At 44.4% G+C, this 25,231-nt stretch overlaps 1 pseudogene; it reads right to left on the bottom strand.

Moving 5' to 3' along the window:
- Positions 1-1,614: 1,614 nt before the first annotated feature.
- On the bottom strand, positions 1,615-24,932 carry LOC133888428 ((-)-alpha-terpineol synthase-like; annotated as a pseudogene).
- Between the last annotated feature and the right edge of the window lie 299 nt (positions 24,933-25,231).

Below are 25,231 nucleotides of genomic sequence, written 5' to 3'. Positions count from 1 at the left end.
ATGAGTTTCAAATGGAGCCTAGACATGTACTACAAATGCAATCGCCTTTTGTAGACATTTTGTAGTTGTGTTTCATTCTACTACATTGCAATCACCTTGCATGAAAGTTGAGGATGTGCTCACGAAAAGTTTAAAACACATATTTTGATTCCTTTTCTTTCCTTTAAAATAATATTACCCATTGCAATTTGATCTTTATTGCATTTTGCTTCACAAATGGCATATTGGAACGAGAAATTTCATTAATGAACCATAGCATACTTGTCAATTTTTTCTAGGCAACATTAATCCAGTGGTTGATTAAGTACCATGGCGCAGAATAAAATAATATCTCCTAAGAAACTAGAAGCAAGAAGGAGGTCGGATAGGAGCCAGACCCCCAAGAAACCAAAAGCACATAGGATTCTCGCAATAGAAGGCTCCCCGGCTCAGAGGATCCTCTCAATAGAGGGCTCTCCGACACAGAGGATCCTCACAACAAAGGGCTCTCTGGTACAGAGGATCCTCGCAATAGAGGTCGTCCCGACACAAGATGGGGCGGATGTAAGCAGGAGGTCGGATAGGAGCCCAAGCCCGCACTAACCATCCTCCTCCGATAGCAGCGAAAGCTTGAGCTTGTATCATAGCCCGAGACCTGTTTTGTGTGATTGAGAGAGCCGACGTCAGGAAACTGACAACGATTATGATCCCACCGAAGAGGTATTTAGTTGAGTCAATGTATTTTATAATTCTTAAATGGAGGAATAATTCTATGGTTTATGTCAACTCTCCTTTTTCTCTCTCTAGAGGGTGAGGGTGCAAAGATCTTCGCGTCGATCATCTGCGCCACAACCTTCCGCTCCCTCTGTGCTCAAAACTTCGGGTCCCTCTGGGGGTACGCTGAAATGAAGACGAGGCGAGCGAAGCAGAAACAAGTTGCCGTCCGGCACTTATACAATAACTCAAGTCAGTGTCAAAGGAGAGCCTGTTGCAAGTCGTGAGGCCTATCCAAATTCTGCAACAGTTGCGGATTTCTAGTCAAGAAGTACGTCCTAATCACTAGAACTGATTGACGGTTGTTGCTAGATGAGACGAAGCAGTTCCTGTGGGCAACATTGCAGAGGACCATCCGATTCCCCTCAGGAACAGAGAAAGCCGCCAAGCACCTGTCTCACAGTCACCTATCTCACAGACAAAGATATCCAAAATGTGCAACGTGACATGTGCCGGTTCATTATGCACGAAGTCATCCACAAGAGTGACAGATTCTGTGATCTCGGAGATGAATTGGCTAACCATCCGAGGCTTTGTGAGTGGGAGAGAAAGACTCTTAGTAATGTTGGCTTGTGATGTAAATTGACTTCTGATGTAAAGATATTGTACTTGTGAATATTATTGTACTTTTGTTAAATATTTGACTTGTGTTAGATTCAAATATTGTTGAAATCTATGATGCTTGAAATGTGTCTTGAAAATATGATGAAATCTGGAGGTAATAAAAATATATGCTCATTATTTTTTGAATTAAATCGATTTTCATAGGCGGTTCCTTAAAGTAACCCACCTGTGAAAATCTATCTATCTACAGGTAGACGCTAAAGTGCGCCGCCTGTAAAAACCATTTTTACAAGCGGTTCACTTAAGAAACTGCCTGCGGAAATCGTTTTCTACAGGTGTCTCCTTAAGAGAACCACCTGTGAATAACATTTCCACATGCGGTTCTTTTAAGGAGCCACATATGGAAAACGATTTCCGCATGCGGTTCCTTAAGTGAATCGTCTGTGGAAATAGATTTTCACATGCGGCCTATTTTGTGCCTGTGGAAATCGTTCATTTTCACAGGCCTTAAATCACAAGCGGTTGCGCTAAACATCTGTGAAAACCGGTTACGAACCACCTCTAAGAATAGTTTATGTAGTAGTGACATGGGTGATCGGGAAAAGAGTTTCCTCAATGTTACGATTGATGATTATGTGGTGAGGATTTGTTATTTTCTTCAATTGGGAACTTCTGAATCAACATTAAGGTCTGCTATTTCCTACTTCCCCCAAATTTCTTTGTTTGATCCAAATAGTTATGTGTTGCATGATTTTAATTTGCGTGTATGTTAAATTATAACCACAGGCTACTCTGAAAAGAATTTGATGTATTAAGGTTTGAGATTTCTCCCTTCCAACTAAATTATTTGTTGATCTGAATCTTTATGTGTTATGTGATCTTAATTCGCATACCATGCGATGCCTTCACCTCTGGCCAAATTGCTCCATATCTTTTCACCCAGATAATGCCGAGGTAACATGTGCTAGCTACATGTTCGATGAAATGCTTCAATAGTTTACCTGGTGCTCCTACTTCCCATTTTATCATCTAGAGTTCCTGTACGCCGTCCTCTGCTGCTAATCGGTTCTTAATATTCGGTTCTCAGATCTAGTGTTGCCACCAATCATGAATTAGTAGGTAAAATCGCCAGTGACATATAGGTGGTAAAATGTTTGGGCAAATGACCGCATGGAAAACCTGCTTCAGTCTGATGTTTTCAATTGTTTCTGTTAAACTTGCACTTTTCTGGTGTTTCTCTGTGATTTTGTTTTTACAGGAACAACAACCTTGTGTGATGCTAGCAGTTTGCCAAATGGATGAGGTGATGATTCTTCTTTTATTTGCAGTGATACTTGTGTTTGAAACATTTTATTATTTAGTATTTCTCTTTGGCTATATATTGACATGTGAATTTCACTGTGCATGCTTACTAGTACTATAGTATAAATACCCAGTCAAACAGTGAGTCAAATCAGCACACATAGTTCAGACGACTCGATGGTTTGCTACCATTAGTTTTACCACAATCTGAGATAACATGCAGCATCTGTTTTGCCACCACATATTGAAAATCGCTTTCGAAAAAGATATTTTTACAATACTTACTGATCAATATTTTCTTTTTTATGAAAAGTACTTGATGAAAAGTACTTGATGTAGCAGGTACTATTTTTTTTTTTTGAGGGAAAGGGGAAGCTTATTCATCCCAATAGGTAGGGGTACAATCTTCAGACTTAATAGTGAAATAAAATCAGGGCATGGATCCAACCACACACCAGTGTTGGTGGGCTAACTTCGTAACCCATGACACCATATTCTGACTACAATTTCATGTAGCCACTAACTTAATTGTGTCTTCGGCTCTTCGTGTTACACTATTAATTTTAATTTCTATGGAAATAGTGTCCTGACCCCTCCATTAATTTTTTAACACATATAGTACAACTATTTTAAATTCAAATCAATAGTCGTGAATATTTTGATTGGCTGTACAAATTTTACATTATTAGATATTTTTACGGGAATATATATACATTCATAATGTTGAAACATCCTATCAACAAAATCTTTTATTTCCCAAAGACAGGATATAAGACCCTTAAGGTTATTCTTTTCAACTATGGGCTCCAAAAACAGCTCTTTAATCTGTTTCTTCTTCACATCATTTGGTGCACCAATACCATCTCCACATTGGTAAACACAATCCGAGATGCGAGCCAAATTCATGCATACTTTTGTAAACGGACCGGAGAGCTGGCGATTGTTGAATGCCTCCTCATTGATTGTTTTCCAAGCCTCCATGATAAGGTCTTGCATGGCATTACGAGAATCTTGTTCATTAGCACCATTCTCGATGGAAGATGGAGCATCTCCTCTCTGCAACTCTGCCTATTATTACATACACAACATAAATCAACATGTCAGAAAACAACTTTTTAATGTTTAAGTTCGGTGAACAGAATAGTGTGCTTACTGTGTAGCGGAGTCATTGCAGAGACGAAAAATTAATGAAGCAGACTGAATTAATCTGGGATAGCTTTGGATCTGGGCTAAAGTATTCGTGTGGATGTCTGAATTAAGCATTGGCAAAGAATGCAACAATGACAATGGCGCAGACGATGACACCCGTCCATTCTCCAAACTCCTGAAGGCTCGGTCTGTAGTTTCTCTGGTGCCACTTTGCCTCCACCAAGAATGTGGTAGAAATGTCGTGCCACTGTTAAATATAAAAAACTTCTCAGCAATATTTATTTAGGGAAACACTCTGTTTGATTGTACATGATACAGTCTTAAACTGAATGCTAGTTTACCGCTTTGCGTATAAGATAATGCATACTGTAACCATGCTTCTTCAAAGCTTGGTCGGCAACCTCATTTGATGTGTAGTATATAACGGAGTGAAGTGCTTGGATGTTCTCAGGGAGCATTTCACTTGGACTAGCATCCCATCTGAAAATATTATTTTCCATGTAAAAGGAAAAGGAGTGTCACTTTCTATCAGATAATATCGGGAATGTCACGAGAATCTCATGCCGTGATATGCTAGTTGTTAATCTATAGAGTGAACTGTGAATACTCTTTGGTGTTTGTGCACAAATTATGGAGAGCCCGTGGTATTTGTGGAACATAACGTAGATAAGGAACCAAAATGTTTAACCCTCATACATTCAAGAAACTGGACACCATAAATTTGAACAAGATAGCGGGCACCAAATGCTTGCTCTTAGGCGATTTCAACCTAAGCTATCATGCAAGAGACGAACAATACAAACCTCAACCGTCGGCTCATGCGCCTTTTTAGGTACACTCTTATGACTTTGAGCTAAAGAAAATTCACCTCTAGAGTAGGAAATTCACTTGGAGTAATGATCGTCAAAATCCTATTTTGGCTAGGCTCGACCGTGTCTTCTGCAACGAAGCCTGGGATATGAGGTTCGAACACCATGTCCTGCATGCCTTGTCCACGTCGCTCTCTCACCACTACCTTCTCCTTCTAGCTAACCAAAGTAGGCCAAGATGACCTTGAACCTTCAGATTTGAAAACTTCTAGGTTAAAATCCCGGGCTTCCTTGACGTTGTCAAGCACGCTTGGGGCGAGCCTTCTTCACATCAAGAACCTTGCCACATTCTCTACCACCGTCTAGCGACAGTGGCGAATCGACTCAGAACTTGGAGTAAAACTATCATTTCGGATGCTAAGATGAAGCTGCTGTTAGCATAGGAAGTAATCCGATAGCTTGATTCTGTGCAGGAAAGTAGGAATATTTCCCATCAAGAATTCCAGCTTTGCCAAAATATAAAAAGAAGGATCTTGAGCCTAGCGGTCATCGAGAGATGCTGGAAGAGGTAGCAAGCAAGGATCACCAACATCCAGGTGGGAGACACGAACACAAAGTATTTCCACCTAAAGGCAAACTGCAGGCATTGGAAAAATCACATGACGTGCCTACAAAAGGAGCAAGGATGGGCGATTACCCATGCTGAAAAGGAACGAGAGCTTTACAATCACTTCTCCTCCATTATGGCCACCCCGCCAGGTCGTCAACATGACCAAAATTGGGACACGCTGCAGCTACCAACCCATGACCATACCCACCTTGAAGACCTCTTTCTCTATCGAGGAGATTTAACAAGTCGTTAAACAACTCCCATCAGAAAGGGCTCCCAGACCGGATGATTTCACTGGAGTCTTTTTCAAAACTTGCTGGGAGATTGTCAAGAAGGACCTCATTGCGGTTATTAATGCTTTTCATAACCTCTGCTTCTTGCCGATTGCCTTACTCAACACGGCCAATATTACTCTTGTTCCGAAGAAAGACGACGCGGACAGGGTCACAAATTTCATGCCTATCAAACTGATCTACGCGGTGGCCAAAATCATCTCCAACATCTTGGCCAATCGTCTAGCACCGCATATGGACTACATCACCTCTCCGAGCCAAAGTGCATTCATCAAGCACTGCAGTATACATGACAACTACATGTATGTCCAAGGGCTATGCCGCCGATTGAACAAACAAAGACCCTGATGCTCCTCTTTAAGCTGGACATCGCCAAAACTTTTGACTCGGTCCACTGGGACTACCTTCCCATTCTCATGTAGAAGTTAGGGTTCCCCCCAAGTGGAGGGACTGGATTACCCTGCTGCTCTCAACCTCGACGTTGCACGTCCTCACGAATGACATCCCTTCCCCGCCAATAAACCATGGCCACGACCTCAGACAAGGTGACCCGCTCTCACCCCTTCTTTTCATCCTGGCTATTGACCCATTAAGCAACATCCTGGACAAAGCAACGAAAGTTGATCTCTTGACTCCTCTATGAGGGAGATCTGTCAGGCTACAAAATTCACTTTATGCCAATGATGCGGTGATCTTTATTTTGCCGAATCATGTGGACGTTGACTCCCTTTCGAGAATCCTTCACTGCTTCAGCGAAGCCACTGGTCTGCGGACGAACCTAAAAAAAATTATAGTTGCACCAATAAGATGCGATGACGTCGATCTTGACCATGTCCTTGGAAGTCTTCCCATTATGAGGTCTCACCTCCCGTTCAGATACCTTGGTCTGATGCTTTCAGTCCGATGACTACACAGAGTCCACTTTCAGCCACTAGTTGACAAAGCTACTGGGAAAATGTCCTCATGGAGAGGCAAGAACCTAAGTCAGTTGGACGCCTAACCTTAGTTAGATTAGTCTTATCCTCCCAGCCTATCTACTTCCTCATGGTCTTAAAGGTGCCAAAGGGGACAGTTGATGTAATTGACAAAAAGAGGAAACATTTTTTGTTCGCGGGATGTGAGGCCATCTTAGGAGGAAAATGCAAGGTCAACTAGAAGCGGTGCTTGCATCCCACAAGATCGGGAGGCTTGGGAATCCTAGACCTGTCGAGGTTCGCGAGGGCCCTTTGGCTACGATGGCTTTGCCAGGAATGAAAAGCGAACCACAAACCCTGGGTGGGAATGGAGATCCCATGTGACCAAACTTACCGACACCTCTTTGCTGTGGTAACTACCATCACCCTAGGAGACAACACCAAAAATTCCTTCTGGCAGTCAGCTTGGTTTAGCGGTCGAATGCCTATGGACATCGCGCCCGATGTCTTTATCATCTCCAAGGCTAAGAACAAATCTGTAAAGGAAGCCCTTGTAGAGCAGTCCTGGCTTCACGACATCCTGACGCATCATCTAAACCTGCAAGCCCTCCAACAGTTAGTACACTTATGGGTGCAGGTGAACGCCACTTAGCTACGACCGAATAGCCTAGATGCCATTGCGTGGAAGCTCACGGGCAAAGACGAGTATATGGCAAGCGCTACTTATAATGCACAGTTTTTCGGATCGACTGAATCAAATTTTCATGCCCTTATCTGGTCAGCTTGGGCCCCCCAAAATGCAAGTTTTTCACCTAGCTCGCCCTACAAAACCGGCTTTGGACCTCTGTCAGGCTTACCAGACGTCAATGGGAGCACAACGTCTTTTGTCCCCTGTGCTGGCACACCCATGATACATCGCTTCACATTTTCGTTGAATGCAGATTCAACAAAAGCGTATGGAAATCCATTGTGCAGTGGCTGTCCTTGCCAGGTCTTGCCCCGGACTCTTGGGCACAAACTGAGACGGTTCATGCTTGGTGGACTGCTATCGCCAAGAGCATCGGTACTTCAAAAAGAGCTATGAAATCAGTTCTCATTCTAGTCACCTGGACTCTGTGGAATGAGCGGAACACAAGAATTTTTAGACACAAAGCTTCTACTGCGGTCGCAACGGTTGTCAAGATCAAAAAGGAGTCTAGATTATGGGCTTTGGGTGGTGCGAAGTACCTCGCAGCTGTTGTGCCGATGTAGCTTCTAAATCCTTTTTTTTTCTTAGCCGGTCTCGATCTTCCCTTCTTATTTAATAAAATAGGCAAATCTCCTACCTATTCGTTAAAAAAAAACAAGATAGCGGAGGGATGATATGCACGTCAGATCTTATTGTATTGAGATGCTGCTCACCTTCCAGTGGCATCGGTGAAGAGTAAAAGTTCATCCAGGGTTCCGTATACGTCATCAACATCGTCCATGTAAACAATTAGATTAGAAACTTAAGCAATCATTTCGCGACATGCTCCAAGGTTTGGTTCCCAGACAATGCCATTTGCATAATGGAAACACACAATCAAACGATCCCTTGCAAATATTAAATTTTCACCAAGCGCAATACCCCTCCACCGCCTGAAAGCATTACGTAAATTTTCTTTTCGAGAAGCATATGGCAGGTAGCAAAGCTTGTATGTTTCCTTCAAGCATACCTCGTTAATTGTGCAAGTTTATGCTGACGAACACTTTGAACATGGTTGAAGTCTATCTTAGCAAATTCGAGGAGCATTGCACTCATGCTAATGTCTCCAGCATAGTGATCAATGGACCATCTGTTTCTAGTCTTGGAGCTCTCCAGTGCAATGGAAGGTCTAAAGCATGTGCCACTCCTTTCTTTATGTGGGGAAGCATAGATGGCATAAGTTCTTTAAGAGCACTAGTAGAAAATTTTCGTGCTACGTCCAGCATTTCTTCATCTCCGGATGCAACGTATGAAGTCTCATATAGTGCGAGAAGTCCATTGACATCCTTCTGTTATGTTGTCTTTATCGAGCTCTTTCCATAATCATGGAAGGTCAATAGCCCTACAATATTATGCCATTAAACTCTACCAGTTAATTTCTTTAGCTAGCATAATACCCCATTCAATTTCATGGCTTTAAAGTTACAGCTGTACTTATTACATAACTTTAATGCCCATAAGTGGAAATAGTTATTATCGCCTATGTTTGAATTGTTATTTTTGAGAAAAAAAATCTACATCGTTATAATATGGTCCCACGAAAATGACCTGAGCCGACTGACGTACTTTAACCTTAATTAGTAAAGATTTTTGTAATTTTGTCACAATTATACTTTTTTTATGGATTATTGTGATGTCTCAAATCCTCAACACTGTTGTTGTTGTTATTGTTGTGTGTGCGTGAGAGAGAGACAGAGAGATTAATTTGTTAGTCCGTAAGGGCATGGGTCGTTATTATTTGTTTCTTATTGAGGGATATAAAAAAGGTAAAAATTATAGTGCCTCCAGTTTTTCTAATTTTGTAGGAATGAGATTGACGATTAGAGGAGGGCGAATAGGCGCTTAAACAATTTTTTTACGAAATTGATGGTCTTTTTCTATTTGGATCACCTAACGCACCTCAAAACTCAAGCGAAAGCAAAAAATAAAGATAAATTTTAATAAGAGAAAATTAAGACAACATGACTCCACGAATGGTATATGAATCATATGTTACATTTAAGATCAATCCATGTGTCTTAGCACTCGAAAGATCACAACTTACAAAGAAATAAGAAAAGATGAACACTGAGAGTGTGTATGTAAATTCAAGACCCCATCATACAAGCGTGTGTATGTGAATTTTATGCCTCTAGCAATAAGAAGAGTGACCTTATAAGGTGCTAAAATTTCAGCTCAAAAACCAAAATAAAACTCAAAATCGGAAACCGAAAAACTTGCAAACTCGCAAGGGAACCAATAAAGGAAAACTAGAAGGAGCGGAATTCAAGTATATGCAAAAAACATAAACTTTATTACTCAAAGAGATCTCCCCTATTTTAGGCGGATTACAAAAATTTATCTATCAAAACTCTCACCTATTACATAGGCTAAATACTTATCATTCTCTCCTCTAAAATCTTAGCTCTAAGCTCTCAAATGGTTGGCAAAGGAGGTTTAAGTGGCTGATTTAAACTCTCTTATAGCCATACCTCTTTCTTTATAGGCATAGAAAATTTGACCTCTAAGTTTCCTAACTTTTTCCCCAAATAAACCTCTATTGTAATACACTCCTACCTACCACCGAGGGTATTTTGGTTTATTTTCTTCTCCATTCATCGGACGGCCGCGACGCCTTCACGACATAGCTTCGCCTTGATACAAGCTTCGCGATGGTGCCACGTACTCCTCCAGTCGTCCTATGGTTTTGAGGCCAAACCGTGAAACTATCTGCACGCTTCTCAAAGCATGACTCGCCGTCTTTCTTACACCTTAAGCAAGTGCTTTGATGTTGACGCATGTACTCCGTCATGTAATCTTGACCGTCGGCAAGTCTCTCCTGCTTCCAATCCCTTAGGCCGCTTTGTCACTTGCACTGGCATTCCCTTTGCTTGACTTTATCAACACACTGTCTTCATCCGCCTTCCATGCTCTGCTTTACCTCCACGTGTTTAGCTAGAATCACTCTTAACTCCGTCCGACCTCCTTGATCATCCGGCACTAAGCACTCCACTTGACCTCGATCACCCCGCCATCAACCGCCAAGTTGCATCCATCACCTGCACACCATGAGACAAGCAAACACATATCTCCAGCTCCAATTCAGTTAGTCCATAATCAATATGCTCCAATGAAATCTCAAATCAATTTAAATCACATCAACGCTCATGCAAAACCGAAGATCATCAAACCAAATAAATACCAGTGATAATCACTCATCAGAAGTAAACCAAGGCATATTTCAACTTGGTTTCTCAATCTCCCCCTTGATTAGTGCATCGACAACCCTTGATGAGGACATCACTCCCTCGGATACATACAATGATCCTTCATTGAACTTTCAAGGTCCAATCACAAGAGCTCGCGCACGACAATTAAATTTAGATGTGAGCTCGTTCCTAAGCAACTCTTTATATAATTTTGAGAATAGATTACTACCTAATGATTATGTGTTGGTTAGGAATCATGGAGAGGACAAGGAGACACATAGAGGAAGGCTTGGAGGCGTGGAGGAGCAGCTAGGACGTCCAACAACAGCAGGAGGTCCAGTCCAACTCGAGTCCGAATCAGCCTCGACCTTCAGGACCAGTGAGCAGTAAAACGGACGTCCAGGACGCATCCGGACTCCGTTTTCAACGATTCACATATGGTTGGAAAGATAATTTCATAAGGAAACCAATGGCGTTGGTTTGAGGTCCAAATTCCTTCTGAGTCAACGGAAAACGTCGAAACAAGTCAGCGTCCAGAATCTGTCCCGGTGCTGCGTCACCGTTTTTGGTCCGTTGGGCCATGTATCGTGTTGGAGTCCATTAGGGACGCGTCCAGGGGTCCTTGGCCGACCCTAATCCTTTATATACAGTAGCCACCGCCCTAATTAGGGTTAGGTTTTGCTTAGATTATTCTGTCAAGAACAGTTTCGCCGTTTCGTCGGTTTGTGAGACCCCAACTCGTGAGATTAATCATTCATCTGCAATTTGGTTGCATTCTTCCTTGTTCTTGCTTGTGTTCTTCGATTCGCAGGTAAGGATTTTAGCCTTCTTGGTGAGGTCAACCGTGCAACGCCGGTTGATAACCAGAGGAGACGTGGTGCTGCGATTGCGGGGTTTCGGATCGTGTTGTTCGGAAGCCGGATCGACTTGTGTCTCGTTTCCACCAAATCGAGAGTTACCAGAACCTTTCGGAAGATCGGGAACCCTTGTTCATATTAAGTGGTATCAGAGCTTCAGGTATACCGTCAGGTTCATATCTACCCTTAGTTTCGAGTGTTTTCGCCTTCGTTCCATAGTCCACTGCCATATCGTTTTTTTTCCTGTCCTACAACCCTTCCGCGCCTTTAGCTTTTGCATATTTCAGTTTCAGAGTTCGTCGTGTTGAGTTTGTGTCCTGGTCAAGGTCTTGTTGCTGGTTAGGTCGTGTTAGAGTCCAGTTCGTGTGTTTTTCCCCACCGTTTCTATCAAACCCTAGCCTCCGTCGCATATTTTCCCCACTTTCTTCCCGTTTTGTCCTCTAATTCAGAGTCGTTTCTTAAATCGGGCATAACTTTCGCGTACGAACTCCGTTTTCAGAAAAGTCACAGAGTTTTTCGCATTGAAACGGCGTTTTGGATCCGTTCGTCCCCGGCTTTGCCGAGTTCGGCGAAATCAGAATTCCCGAATTCGCCTCCAAAGTTTGAGTTTTCAATTTCCAAATATTTTTCTCATTTTCCGGCTGAACTTCAGAAAATTCTACAGGCCACGTCTTTCACTTGTTTAAGCTCAAATTTTCTGTGGTTCCCTCTTGTGTGCTCCTAAGTGAAAAAAAAATATCAAAAAAATAAAAAGAAAAAGTCGAATTTTCCTAAAAAAACAACGGCAGCCCAAAAAAATAGAAAAAAGAGAGGGGCAAAAGAGGAACAATATCTAGAGGAGCACATAGAGAAGGGCAAAGTGAGCTGTGTTAGCGTGTGCTGTTTAGTTCTTTGTTTCTGTTGCTCTTGCTATCCATCATACTTGTTTCTCCACCTTGTTTATCACACATACTTGGTACTTGCAACACTTTAGGCCAGCAACGAGAACAAGTACTTGGGACTATAATTCAGCATTACTATCTGTTTCTGATTTGTATTCCACATATACATATTTGTTCTCTTTGTGTGCCTTCCAAGCTCCACAGATTCTTCTGGACAGCACTGGTTTGCATCCCTGCAATCGCTCGCACGCCTTCCAGGTATCCTTTGCTTTGCTGGTAAGAACCCTAGTAAGAGCTTGGTAAGGTGTCTACCTTTGCTGATCTTGATTGAGAGGCACCACTCCACCTTTGTAGTACGATTATTAGGGATAACCTTCACTGTTTGTTGTTGTGTTTTTTTTCCACAATGTCAGTTGAAGGAGATAAAACGCCAAAGGACTTCAAGGAGTGTGTCAGCCAAGAGCAGCTACAAGCTGTTGTAGACAATGCTCAGAAGGAGATGAAGGAGACAGTCATCAAGGCTGTCACTGAAGCGATAATTGAGATGAAACTCGCAAACGCGGTTGAGCGGGTGGACAAACGGTTATCTGAGCTCACCGACAGGGTAAATGCGTTGGAAAACCGTCCTGTGCACAACGAAGATGTGAATGGAAGCAACACCGGTGATGAGTTGTATGATGACGATGTTAATGTTGATCCAGCGGCGACATTGCAAAACAGATTACGGCGTCGTCTTCGCACTAACACCACAGGTATGGGTGGCGTTCCACATCACCACCACCATCGAGGTATGTATAATCGAGCTCCTGAAGATCCTTATGCTAAGGTTAAATTTACTATACCTTCTTTTTCGGGACATTATGATGCTGAGGGATATCTTGATTGGGAGATGACAGTAGAGCAAAAATTTAGTGCCCACCAAGTACCTGAACAACATAGAGTTAGACAAGCCACTAGTGAGTTTAAAGATTTTGCTATTATTTGGTGGACTGGTTTAGCTGCAGATGGTGCCACACCTCGTACATGAGAAGAGCTTAAGGTTGCTATGCGTGATAGATTTGTTCCCCCATCTTATCATAGAGACCTGCGTAAGAAATTGATGCGCTTAGAACAGGGAGATAAATCTGTGCAGGATTATTATGGTGAGCTTCAAAAGGGCTTGATGCGTTGTGGCATAGTAGAGGGAAACAAAGATTCTATTTGTCGATTTTATTCGGGTTTGAGACGTGAAATCCAGGATATTATTGATTATAAAGAATTTAACAATGTCAACCAGTTGTTTCAGTTTGCTGTGCTTGCAGAGAAGGAGTTGCAGGGACGTGAGCAGCAGGGCAAGTACAAGGCCAGCACCACATACACGCCGCGCACAGGACCATCCTTTGGGCTGTCCAAACCATCCACTTATAGGGCTCCCTCACCAGCGAGCAAGCAACAAGCAGCTACGGCACCAAATCCGGTCACTACACGACCTTCAGGCTCAGGTAAAAATTCTGTTTTGCAGGGACCTTCCAAGAGTGCTTCCTCTGTTGCATCAACGGGACGCACCTCTGGCATTCAGTGCCGTCGCTGCCATGGATTCGGTCATGTGCAGAAGGATTGCCCAAGTCAGCGGGCATACATTGCAACAGAAGATGGGTACATCAGCGCCTCTGACATTGAGGAAGAAGAAGAAGAAGAACCAGTTGTTGAGGAGAGCAACGAAATCTTGGGCAGTGATGACACAGCGGCCTATAGGAGCATCATTGTGCAGCGGGCGCTCAGCACAAAGGAACAACAACCAGAGAAGCTGCAACGCCATAACTTGTTCCAGATTTTCTTCGTCATCCAAAATCGGCGAGCACGTGTCATCATCGATGGAGGTAGTTGTAATAATTTGGTGAGTTCAGATTTGGTCAAGAAGCTTGGCTTGACCACACGCCAACACCCCCATCCATATAACCTTCAGTGGTTTAATGATGCTGGAAAAGCTAAGGTAACACAAACTTGCAGAGTTTCTTTTTCCATTGGTTCCTATGCTGATTATGTTGACTGTGATGTGGTACCTATGGAAGCTTGCTCACTTTTATTGGGTCGACCTTGGGAATTTGATAATGATGCTATACACCATGGTAGAAGTAATACATATACTTTTATGCATAAAGGAAAGAAAATTACTTTGGTTCCTATGACCCCTGCTGAAATTGTACAAGCTGATAAAGAACGAGCTGCTAATTTGCGTGATACTAAATCTGAAAATCAGCAAGTTGCTAATTCTCTTTACCCACCTAAAAATGATAAGTCTGCACCTAGTTCTAAGGTAGAGGGCATAAAATTGAAGGGTGGTGTTATGCTTGCACTAAAAAGTGACCTTGCTGAAATTTCTAATAATGATATTTGCTACACCTTGGTTTGCAAACGAGTTTTGTATTCGCTTGATGATGTTATTAGTTCGATACCTCCTGCTGCCACTAACCTTTTGCAGGAGTATGAGGATGTTTTTCCAGCCGAGATACCCCCGGGACTGCCACCTATGAGAGGGATAGAGCATCAAATCGATTTGATCCCGGGAGCAATATTGCCAAATCGTGCTGCGTATCGAGCCAATCCCGAGGAGACTAAGGAAATTCAGCGGCAAGTCCAAGAGCTTTTGGACCGCGGGTATGTACGTGAGAGCCTTAGTCCTTATGCTGTTCCTGTGATTTTGGTTCCTAAGAAAGATGGTACTTGGCGTATGTGTGTTGATTGTAGAGCCATCAATAACATTACTATTCGATATCGCCATCCTATTCCTAGACTTGATAATATGCTTGATGAGTTGTGTGGCTCTGTAATTTTTACAAAGATCGACTTGCGTAGTGGTTACCACCAAATTAGAATGAAACTTGGAGATGAATGGAAAACAGCTTTCAAAACTAAATTCGGATTATATGAGTGGTTAGTAATGCCTTTTGGTTTAACTAATGCACCTAGCACTTTCATGCGTTTGATGAATGAGGTTTTAAGAGCTTTTATTGGACGATTTGTGGTGGTTTACTTTGATGATATATTGATTTATAGCAAGTCTTTGGATGAACATATGGATCACTTACGTGCTGTTTTTAATGCTTTATGTGATGCACGTTTATTTGGTAACCTTGAGAAGTGCATCTTTTGCACGGATCGAGTCTTTTTTCTTGGCTATGTTATTACTCCACAGGGAATTGAGGTGGATGAGATGAAAATTGAAGCCATAAAGAGTTGGCCGGTGCCCCAAACCATCAAACAGGTGAGAAGTTTTCTTGGACTTGCAGGTTTTTATCGTCGTTTCGTGAAGGATTTCAGCGCCATTGCTGCCCCCTTACACGAGTTGACAAAGAAAGGTGTGGTGTTCCATTGGGGTAAGGCACAAGAGGAGTCCTTTGACACTTTGAAGGACAAGCTTACGCACGCGCCATTGCTGCAACTTCCAAATTTTGGTAAGACCTTTGAGCTAGAATGTGATGCTAGTGGAGTTGGCATTGGAGGTGTTTTGATGCAAGAAGGTAAGCCCGTTGCATACTTTAGCGAAAAATTGCATGGCCCTGTTCTTAATTACTCTACGTATGATAAGGAATTGTATGCACTTGTACGTTCTTTAGAGACGTGGCGTCATTATTTGTGGCCTAAAGAATTTGTTATACATTCAGATCATGAATCGCTTAAGTATCTTCGTTCTCAACATAATCTGAATCGTAGACATGCTAAGTGGGTTGAATTTATTGAATCTTTTCCTTATGTTATCAAACACAAGAAAGGGAAGGATAATATAATTGCTAATGCTTTGTCTAGACGATATGCTTTGTTGTCCCAACTTGATTATAGAATTTTTGGACTTGACTCAATAAAAGAACAATATGTGCTTGATCCTGATTTTAAAGATGTATTGCTGAACTGTAAAGAGGGACGTACGTGGAACAAGTTTGTGATCAATGATGGATTTGTGTTTAGAGCTAACCGTCTATGCATTCCAGTTGGTTCCGTTCGTCTTTTGTTGTTGCAGGAAGCACATGGAGGAGGATTGATGGGACATTTTGGTGCTAAGAAGACGGAGGATATGTTGGCCACACATTTCTTTTGGCCAAAGATGAGGAGAGATGTTGAGCGGTTCGTGGCACGCTGTACCACATGTCAAAAGGCTAAGTCTCGCTTGAATCCACATGGTTTGTATATGCCTCTTCCTGTTCCTTCTATTCCTTGGGCAGATATTTCGATGGACTTTGTTTTGGGATTGCCTAGGACTAAGAGGGGGAGGGATAGCATTTTTGTTGTTGTGGATCGTTTTTCTAAGATGGCACATTTTATACCTTGTCATAAAAGTGATGATGCCGTTTATATTGCTGACCTCTTTTTCAAAGAGATTGTTCGCTTGCATGGTATGCCTTCTACTATTGTTTCAGATCGCGACACTAAATTTTTGAGTCACTTTTGGCGCACTCTATGGAATAAGTTGGGTACAAAACTATTGTTTTCTACTACTTGCCACCCACAAACTGATGGCCAAACGGAGGTAGTGAACCGCACTTTGGGTACCATGTTGAGAGCTATTTTGAAGAAAAATTTGAAGATGTGGGAAGAATGTTTGCCCCACGTGGAGTTTGCTTATAATCGGGCAACACATTCTACCACCAAGGTAAGTCCTTTTCAGGTAGTGTATGGTTTTACCCCTCGCGCTCCTATTGATCTTTTGCCTTTACCTACCACTGAAAGAACACATAGTGATGCTAGTGCACGTGCTGATTTTATTCATAAGTTGCATGAAACAACTAAAATAAATATCGAAAAGATGAATGAAAAGTATAGAATTGCTGGTAGTGAAGGTAGGAAAGAAGTCAAACTTGAACCGGGTGATTTAGTGTGGTTACATTTAAGAAAAGATAGGTTTCCAGAGCTGCGTAAGTCTAAATTAATGCCAAGAGCTGCTGGTCCTTATAAGATAATTGAGAAAATAAATGATAATGCATATAAACTTGAGTTGCCACCAGAGTTCGGGGTTAGTCCTTCTTTTAACATTGCAGATTTGAAACCTTACTTGGGAGCCGATGATGAGCTTGAGTCAAGGACGACTCCAATTCAAGAGGGGCAGGATGATGAGGACATCACTCCCTCGGATACATACAATGATCCTTCATTGAACTTTCAAGGTCCAATCACAAGGGCTCGCGCACGACAATTAAATTTAGAGGTGAGCTCGTTCCTAAGCAACTCTTTATATAATTTTGAGAATAGATTACTACCTAATGATTATGTGTTGCTTAGGAATCATGGAGAGGACAAGGAGACACATAGAGGAAGGCTTGGAGGCGTGGAGGAGCAGCTAGGACGTCCAACAACAGCAGGAGGTCCAGTCCAACTCGAGTCCGAATCAGCCTCGACCTCCAGGACCAGCGAGCAGTAAAACGGACGTCCAGGACGCATCCGGACTCCGTTTTCGACGATTCACATATGGTTGGAAAGATAATTTCATAAGGAAACCAATGGCGTTGGTTTGAGGTCCAAATTCCTTCTGAGTCAACGGAAAACGTCGAAACAAGTCAGCGTCCAGAATCTGTCCCGGTGCTGCGTCACCGTTTTTGGTCCGTTGGGCCATGTATCGTGTTGGAGTCCATTAGGGACACGTCCAGGGGTCCTTGGCCGACCATAATCCTTTATATACAGTAGCCACCGCCCTAATTAGGGTTGAGTTTTGCTTAGATTATTCTATCAAGAACAGTTTCGCCGTTTCGTCGGTTTGTGAGACCCCAACTCGTGAGATTAATCATTCATCTGCAATTTGGTTGCATTCTTCCTTGTTCTTGCTTGTGTTCTTCGATTCGCAGGCAAGGATTTTAGCCTTCTTGGCGAGGTCAACCGTGCAACGCCGGTTGATAACCAGAGGAGACGTGGTGCTGCGATTGCGGGGTTTCGGATCGTGTTGTTCGGAAGCCGGATCGACTTGTGTCTCGTTTCCACCAAATCGAGAGTTACCAGAACCTTTCGGAAGATCGGGAACCCTTGTTCATATTAACCCTCAAAGCACAAAAATTTTGGTTTGAAGAAATTAAAACAAGGTAAGCTTATCCAACTGACCAACAACTCAAGAAAGAGCAAAATATGTCACTTGGTATAAGAAAGGCTGCAAAAAGCCCTAAGAGAGGCAAAGACGAGCCGAAAACCTCAAAAGGGCGAGAAAAACTCAAAAATTCAAAAACATATCCTCCTCCTTGATAATTGCACATATTCTATTTTTTTGTTTCATTTCTAGATAAATGCAATTTTCTCCCCCTTTGTTGAATATTTGTGTATAATATCTTTGGGCATATTTTCTCCTCCTTTGGCAATGCAAACATCAAGGATACAAGATTATGCAAAAGATGTGCAAATAAAATGCAAGCCTACAAAGCTTCACATATAGATCACAAAGCACTTACAAGGACTAGAGATGTCAAAGCACTAGGAGGAGTAAACAATATAACTCAAAGGCGCACAAAGTCTTAAAGTGAGTTCATGTCACAAGCACCGGGAGTGAAGCAAGTTTTGATCGTGTTGTTCAATTATCCAAAAGATATCACAACAAAAGCATCCATAATTTCATGATCAGTGCAAAGATTAGAGAAACTAGTGCTATGTCAAATTTAGACTAGGCAACCAAGTTCAACCCGATGGGCTATGCAAATACCCACATATCAATCCAAGCCTTAGTTTGACAACATAAAAAATAACATTCTTAACACATTAAGAAGCACAAGTTAACTTTCTCATTTGATCATTTAACTATCCTCAAGTGAGTTTTAAGCAACCATGAGTTAACTTCTTTGGTAAACCACATGAAGCCTTAAGTCACCGTATTGGATTCAATTTTAGCTCAAAACTTGATAATTCATTTTATTAACTCAACATAGGATTCAAGATATGCAATTTTTCACAAAATCAAAACAAGTGGTGCCTTTGCAACACAAAAGAGCACATTCTCTCCCAACAGTTAATCATGTGCTAAACATTTACACAGCCAAAGGTCAAAGACCCCAATTCGCTGAACTGAACAAACTGACCTAGCACAATCTTTTCAAAGAACTAGCCTTAATTTAAGCACTGTTCAAGCTAAAGCAAACACTCAATGGTGAGAAGAGATTATGTTCACATTTCAAGTTCTTTCTTCGAAAAGACAAGCTTGCTCAACAGATTTTATGCTATGTTTCAATAAGAGCCTAAGCTTGCACAAATTGTTATACATCCACTACACTTAGCATAAATTCACAACTAGTACAAGAAAGTGCAAAGAACATATAAGTGAAGCTTGCTAACATGATTATCTTACAAAAATGCTACCAATGCAAATGCAATAAAAGTAAGATAGAGTATGTACAAAGGAAACTCCCCCTCACACAATGCCATAGGGATGGGACACACCAAGCTCTCCCCTCAGAAAGAAAAATCTTGTTGCATCTAGAGGCTTGGTAAAGTTGTCAGCTAGCTGGTGTTGGGTATCTATGTAGCTCAACTCATGTCTTCCTTCTCATTGTGGTCTCTCAGGAAGTGGAATCTCACATCTATATGTTTGGTTCTCGAGTGTTGAACTGGGTTATTGGCTAAGCTTATGGCACTGGTGTTGTCACACAAAAGTGGCACACTCCTAAAATCTAACCAAAAATCCCTCAAGGTAGAAACCATCCACAAAATCTGTGAGCAACAGCGAGCAGCAGCTACATATTCAACTTCAAGAGTAGACTGCACAATGCTAAACTACTTGCGAGAAGACTAACATACAAGAGAAGTACCTAAGAAATAACAAGTACCAGATGTAATCTTCCTGTCAATTCTACAACCAGTAAAATTCGCATCCGAAAAGCGAAGAGGATGCAGAAAACCAAAGGCCGTACTCTACAGTGTGCTTGAGATACATCAGAATGTGTTGCACCGCTTAGCGGTGAGACGTCCTCGGTGAAGCCTGGAAGTAAGCATATAAGCTGATGGCGAAGTGGATGTCGGGTCTTGTCGCTGTCAGGTACAGGAGGGAGCCAATCATGCTCCTGTACTCCCGCTAGTCCACCTCCTCACCATTTTCATCTAGATCAAGCACAGTAGATGTATCCATCGATGTCGCCAATGGCCTCGCACCACTCATGTCAAACTTCTTCATCAAATCCTTGGTGTACTTCATTTGCTGGACGAATGTACCTTACTTGCATTGCTTGATTTGCAGTCCAAGGAAGAAGTTGAGCTCGCCCATCATCGACATCTCGAACTCCCTGCTCATAGTTTCTGCAAATTTGGCCACAAGCATATGAGAAGAGCCACCAAAAATGATATCAACCACGTAAATCTGAACAAGTAAGAAATCATTGCCATTCTTGAGTGTGAAAAAAGTTTTATCAGCTGACCCCATCATATACCCATGCACTAGCAAGAAATACCTAAGCCTATCGTACCAAGTCCTAGGTGCCTGTTTAAGCACATACAAAGCTTTCTGAAGCTTGTATACTCTATGAGGGCTGTTGGAGGAAAATAGACCAGCCTAAGGATACTGGTTGACGATCACTATCAAAGGTCCCTCTGGAGCCTTCGGTTTTCAGACTCCCAGCAGGAGGCCTGGCCCCTGGAGGTTGTAGACCCCTTCAGGCCACCCCTCCGGTGCCCATGTGGCCTTCCGAAGCCTAAAAATGCAGCCGGCCTCCGGAGACAATATCAGGGAAGAAAGGACACCCCCTGCAGCCGACCTGATCCGAGGTGACGAGCGATTAATGCCGGTGCAAGTGGTGCTTATCTTGACACCCTAGTGCGATGAAAGTCGTTTTGCCACCCCCGGCAGAGCGGCGCTGTTGGGGGCAAAATAAGCCAGCCTGAGGATAACGGTTGAAGATCACCATCCCGGTCCCCCGAACCCTCTGCTAGAAGCTTGATCTCCGATATCATCAAATCCTCTCACGGTACCAATTTGCACCTACGAAGCCTTCCCTTGACTCCGCCGGCTCAACCCCTTGAGGCCTTCCAAAACATGGCCTCCCGAAGCCACGATCCTCCGAAGCTTCGGCCTCCCAAAGTCCCAGCCCTCCGGGGTCCCGCCTCCCAATGCTTTTACCTCCCTGCTCTACGCCTCCCAAGGCCCTTGCCTCGGGATGGTCAGGCTACCTTCTCGAAGACAGCAGGATGAGTTAGCAGGCCCTGGAAAGATCTGCCGGAAGGAAAGCGCCGATCGTGCTTTGCCTATCAGGAAGTGACCGGCATTAAAGGCCTAGGCTGATGGGCGCCACTCTGGCACCCTGGCATAGTGAGAGCTATCCTGACATCCCTGACAATGCAGCGCCTGTCCGCAATTGGCGACCGGCTTGCCCCCTTCAGGGGCAGGCACCACGATAGTTATCTCCCAGGTAGGGTAGAAAAGTAGTTATTCGAGATAAGGCCCAGTAATTCGGTCAGATTCCAGATATTTGTACATTGTGATAACTTGTACGCCAAGCTACGCATGGCCCTATAAATAGGAGCCCTGGTCGCCTGGGCAAGGGAAGAGGGCGAGATGGCAGAAAGATACAGAGGTGGAAAAACACCAAGTCACGCCGTGATACTCCCCCTAGATCGATCCATTTTTTCTACCATCAATGCATTTGTGGTGTTCCTTCCTCTTAAACTTCATCAACAAGCTTGAGTCTCCTCCTTAGAAGAAACTCTCGCCATACTTGCTAGGCAAGACGAACTCTTGCTCCAACAGGCGTCAGGCCGTAGTTGGCAACCGGCTCACCCTCAGGGGGCAAGCACCACAATAGTTACCACAATAGATATTTATCTTCTGTGTAGGGTAAAAAGTAGTTATCCAGGATAAGGCCCAGTAATTTAGCCAAGTCCTAGATATTTTATATCATGATTACTTGTACACTAAGCTACGTACCACCTTATAAATAGAGGGTCGTGGTCATCTGGGAGAAGAGAGGTCGGAAGGAGCCCGCTCAACATAACACGGAGGAGCATAATCACAAAGTCTTCTTGTGATACTCCCCCTAGCCCAGTCCATATTTTTACTATCAATACATTTGTGGTGTTCCTTCCTCTCAAACTTCGTCTCCCAGCTTGAGTCTCCTCCTTAGAAGAAACTCTCACCGTACTTGCTGGAACAAGAAAAACTCTTGCTCCAACAGTGGCGCCATCCGTGGGGATCTAGATACAAAAAGCCATGAGAGGAAAGAGGTTGGGAAGACATCAAAAGAGCAAAATATGTCCTCAGTTCTGTAGGCCGAGATGACACCTCCGAACACAAGTCCATGAAGAACGTGTCCGAAGGCGGCCGGAGCCACCCTTCACCCTTCGGCAGTCATCAGCATCTTGCGGGTGAAGAAACGGCCATTGCATCGTCCCGGGTGCGCACAAACGGCAGCCATGGTGTGCCGTGAGCTACTCCCTAGGCTGTCCAAAGGCAAAGCACATGCGAGCGTGGCTCCCCATGCCCATCCAGCCTCGAGCGAAGGCTAAACCAGGTGAGGGCAAAGGCAAAAGGTAAAAAATCCGTGCGAACCTCCACGCACAAGGTAATAGCTTGCATCCATTTATTGTGCAGCAGTTGAGAATACCTTTATTTATTACTAGTATCAGCTGGTGGACGGTGAGCCTGCAGGTGGGCTAGCAAATACTCCTGCTAGCATTCCAAAAATCTAGAAATACCTCTTAGGATAGAGCCCACCTAACACACCCATCGTCCACGATAGGGCATGCGCTGTAAGTCTTGACCAAAGCCCTTGCGTTCACACTGTGCCCTAGGACATTTATGTTCGTGGTGTAGAAAATAGTAATCTATTTACTGCTATCCGCGTACGGGGTCCTCTATAGTATAGAGCAGAGGGTGCTTGTGGATGGTGCCGAAGGGTAGCTCTTGACTTTTTACGATACCCGTATATCCTTGCTCTGGCAAGCTTACTGCGTTGTCGATGGCAGGTGCGTTTAAAATATGGCAGCCCGATGTGCTTGCATCTCACTTGCGCGTGGATATTTTCACACATGCCTAAATGCCAGGAGAAATTCCACTTGAGTACGCACTCCTCTCTATACTAGCTACTTGCTAGCCACTCCTAAAAAAGTAAAATATCTCGAGGTGGTTGCGTGCTAGCCACTCCTTTAAAGAGAGCAAACCCGTTTAAAATATGCCAAAGTTAAGGCTTGTGTCAGTGCTGCAGGCTGCTTCTTATCCTCCCACCTAGAACTTTGCACTCCACAGCATGCCGTGCTCCTTTTTTTTACTCACCTATGTGGAGTCCCTTGCTTTCTATATCCCACTTGCATTATGAAGGCCATGCAGCTGGACAGTGCCGTGTTGTGTTTGCCTCTGTCATTTCACCATGCATGTAGGCTTATAAAAGCTATGAAGCCCCTCACACCCGAGGCATTTCACCGTGTCGAGCGTCGCTAGCTCCAGCTCGACCACCAGATAACTTGTCGAAGCCCCTGCGCACTCGGCTGGAGCCTCACCAGAGCCATCCGCTCGCTTGCCGAGGCCTCCCCTCGGCCTTAGCTGGAGTCCTCCGCTGCATCGGCTGGAGCTCTTCTTCTCGTTGACCGGAGCCTCTCTGCGCCACCACGGCCAGAGCCTAGTGAAACCAAAGCTTCCCCGCATCTTCACGCCCGAAGCCACTGAGCCCACTGCCTTGACGCAGGAGCACCCTTCACTGCAGGACTTGCTGCGCTTGACGCCGAAGCACCTCCACCCTCTACAGAGTTCATCCTCTCCATACCAGAGTACCTCAATTGCTGGAGCTCCTTCGATCGGCTACCAAAGCCTCTACAAGCAATGGCTAGAGAATCTCCATGCTTAGGTCGAGCCTCCTCCGGATCGCGGCCGCGTAGGAGGCTCTCTCCGTCGCACCACCACATTGAAGGCACACTCTGGCTCTGGCTCCGGCCAACCTCCACTACTGTCCAGGGTACTGCCATGTTGAGAACCATCCTCTAAACTGACCACAACCACCTACACTCCGGTAGATGAGCGTCCGCCGCTGTAACTGCTACCGAAGAAAGACACCTGCCTGTCGTCACAGCCAGTAGCGTAGAATGGCACCACAGAGCTGACCATGTGGGGGTTGGGGTCCATACGTGCACTGCGTACAAACAACTAACGATCCAAAGAAGAAGAAGTATCCCAGCACGCGTACACTCGCGTATGGGTACAGGGAGGACATGGTGGTTGGAAACTTGTGGCGGAAGAGGTTGGCACCCCGAAGTATCGCTGTCGAGGTACTCGCCACGCCCTAGCCGGAGCATCCCCCGATGCTGAAGCTCACCGTGCTCAACGCTGGAGCGCCCTTTGCTTCAGAAGCCTAGCTCACCTCTGGTGTCTCCAGAGCCTCGCCATACTCCGGAGCCTCGCCATACCCCTGCCTCGGCATGCTCTGGCCTCGCCGACCTCCGGTGTCTCCATGCCTCACCAAACTCTAGAGCCCCTCAGCTGAAGCCTCTGCGAGCTCAGCGGGGGCCTCACCGCTCCCCTTCGCTTGCTGGACCACCTACGCGCTCCCCGCCGGAGCCCTTCCGCACTCACAACCGAAGCCCTCCGCGTTCTCTGCTAGATCAGGCACCGAGCAGGGAGCACACAACCTCTCAAGGAGCATATGCATGCACATAGAGAAGAAAGCTAATACTGCTCACCCCACAGAAGCTCACCAACTGCATACACACAAGAGGAGCACCTCACGGCTGGAGCTCCGTCGAGCTTCCGCAAACCACTGCGTTCTACGGTCGGAACCCATCCACCTCACCACTAGAGGAGTCCCACTCCACCAACTCCATGCTGAAGGTCGCCATCCAGACCACCTCTAGCTCTGGAGGCCATCTACCAGCTCCACCTACGGCCAGACTACTCTCCGGCCCGCCGGTCACCTCCTTCACCCCTCTGGCTACCACACCATCATGCCGAAAGCCGTGCTCCTCCCTCATCTGCTCTGGAGCCCCCTCATTTGTCTACCTCGACCAAATAGAGCCATCCGCACTCCACGCACAGTCCCCAGCTCGTTGACGACCCAGACAACCAGCTCTCTCGGCATTGTTGAACTTTGTCACACTCAACACCTATAATGCCTTCTTCGGCGAGGCTCCCGAACACGCCATCCTCACAGAAGTTGCCCCTCCAGAGGCCTCCAAAGGCATGCAGGCAAAGACCAGAACCTACGGCCACAGGTGTTGCCACCTTCCACGAAGGACAAGCTCCTCCGAAGGCCAGGATACATGCCGGAGCT

This window comes from Phragmites australis, chromosome 13 (assembly GCF_958298935.1).
Source record: "Phragmites australis chromosome 13, lpPhrAust1.1, whole genome shotgun sequence".
NCBI lineage: Eukaryota > Viridiplantae > Streptophyta > Magnoliopsida > Poales > Poaceae > Phragmites > Phragmites australis.
This window is presented reverse-complemented; position numbering and strand designations above follow the sequence as displayed.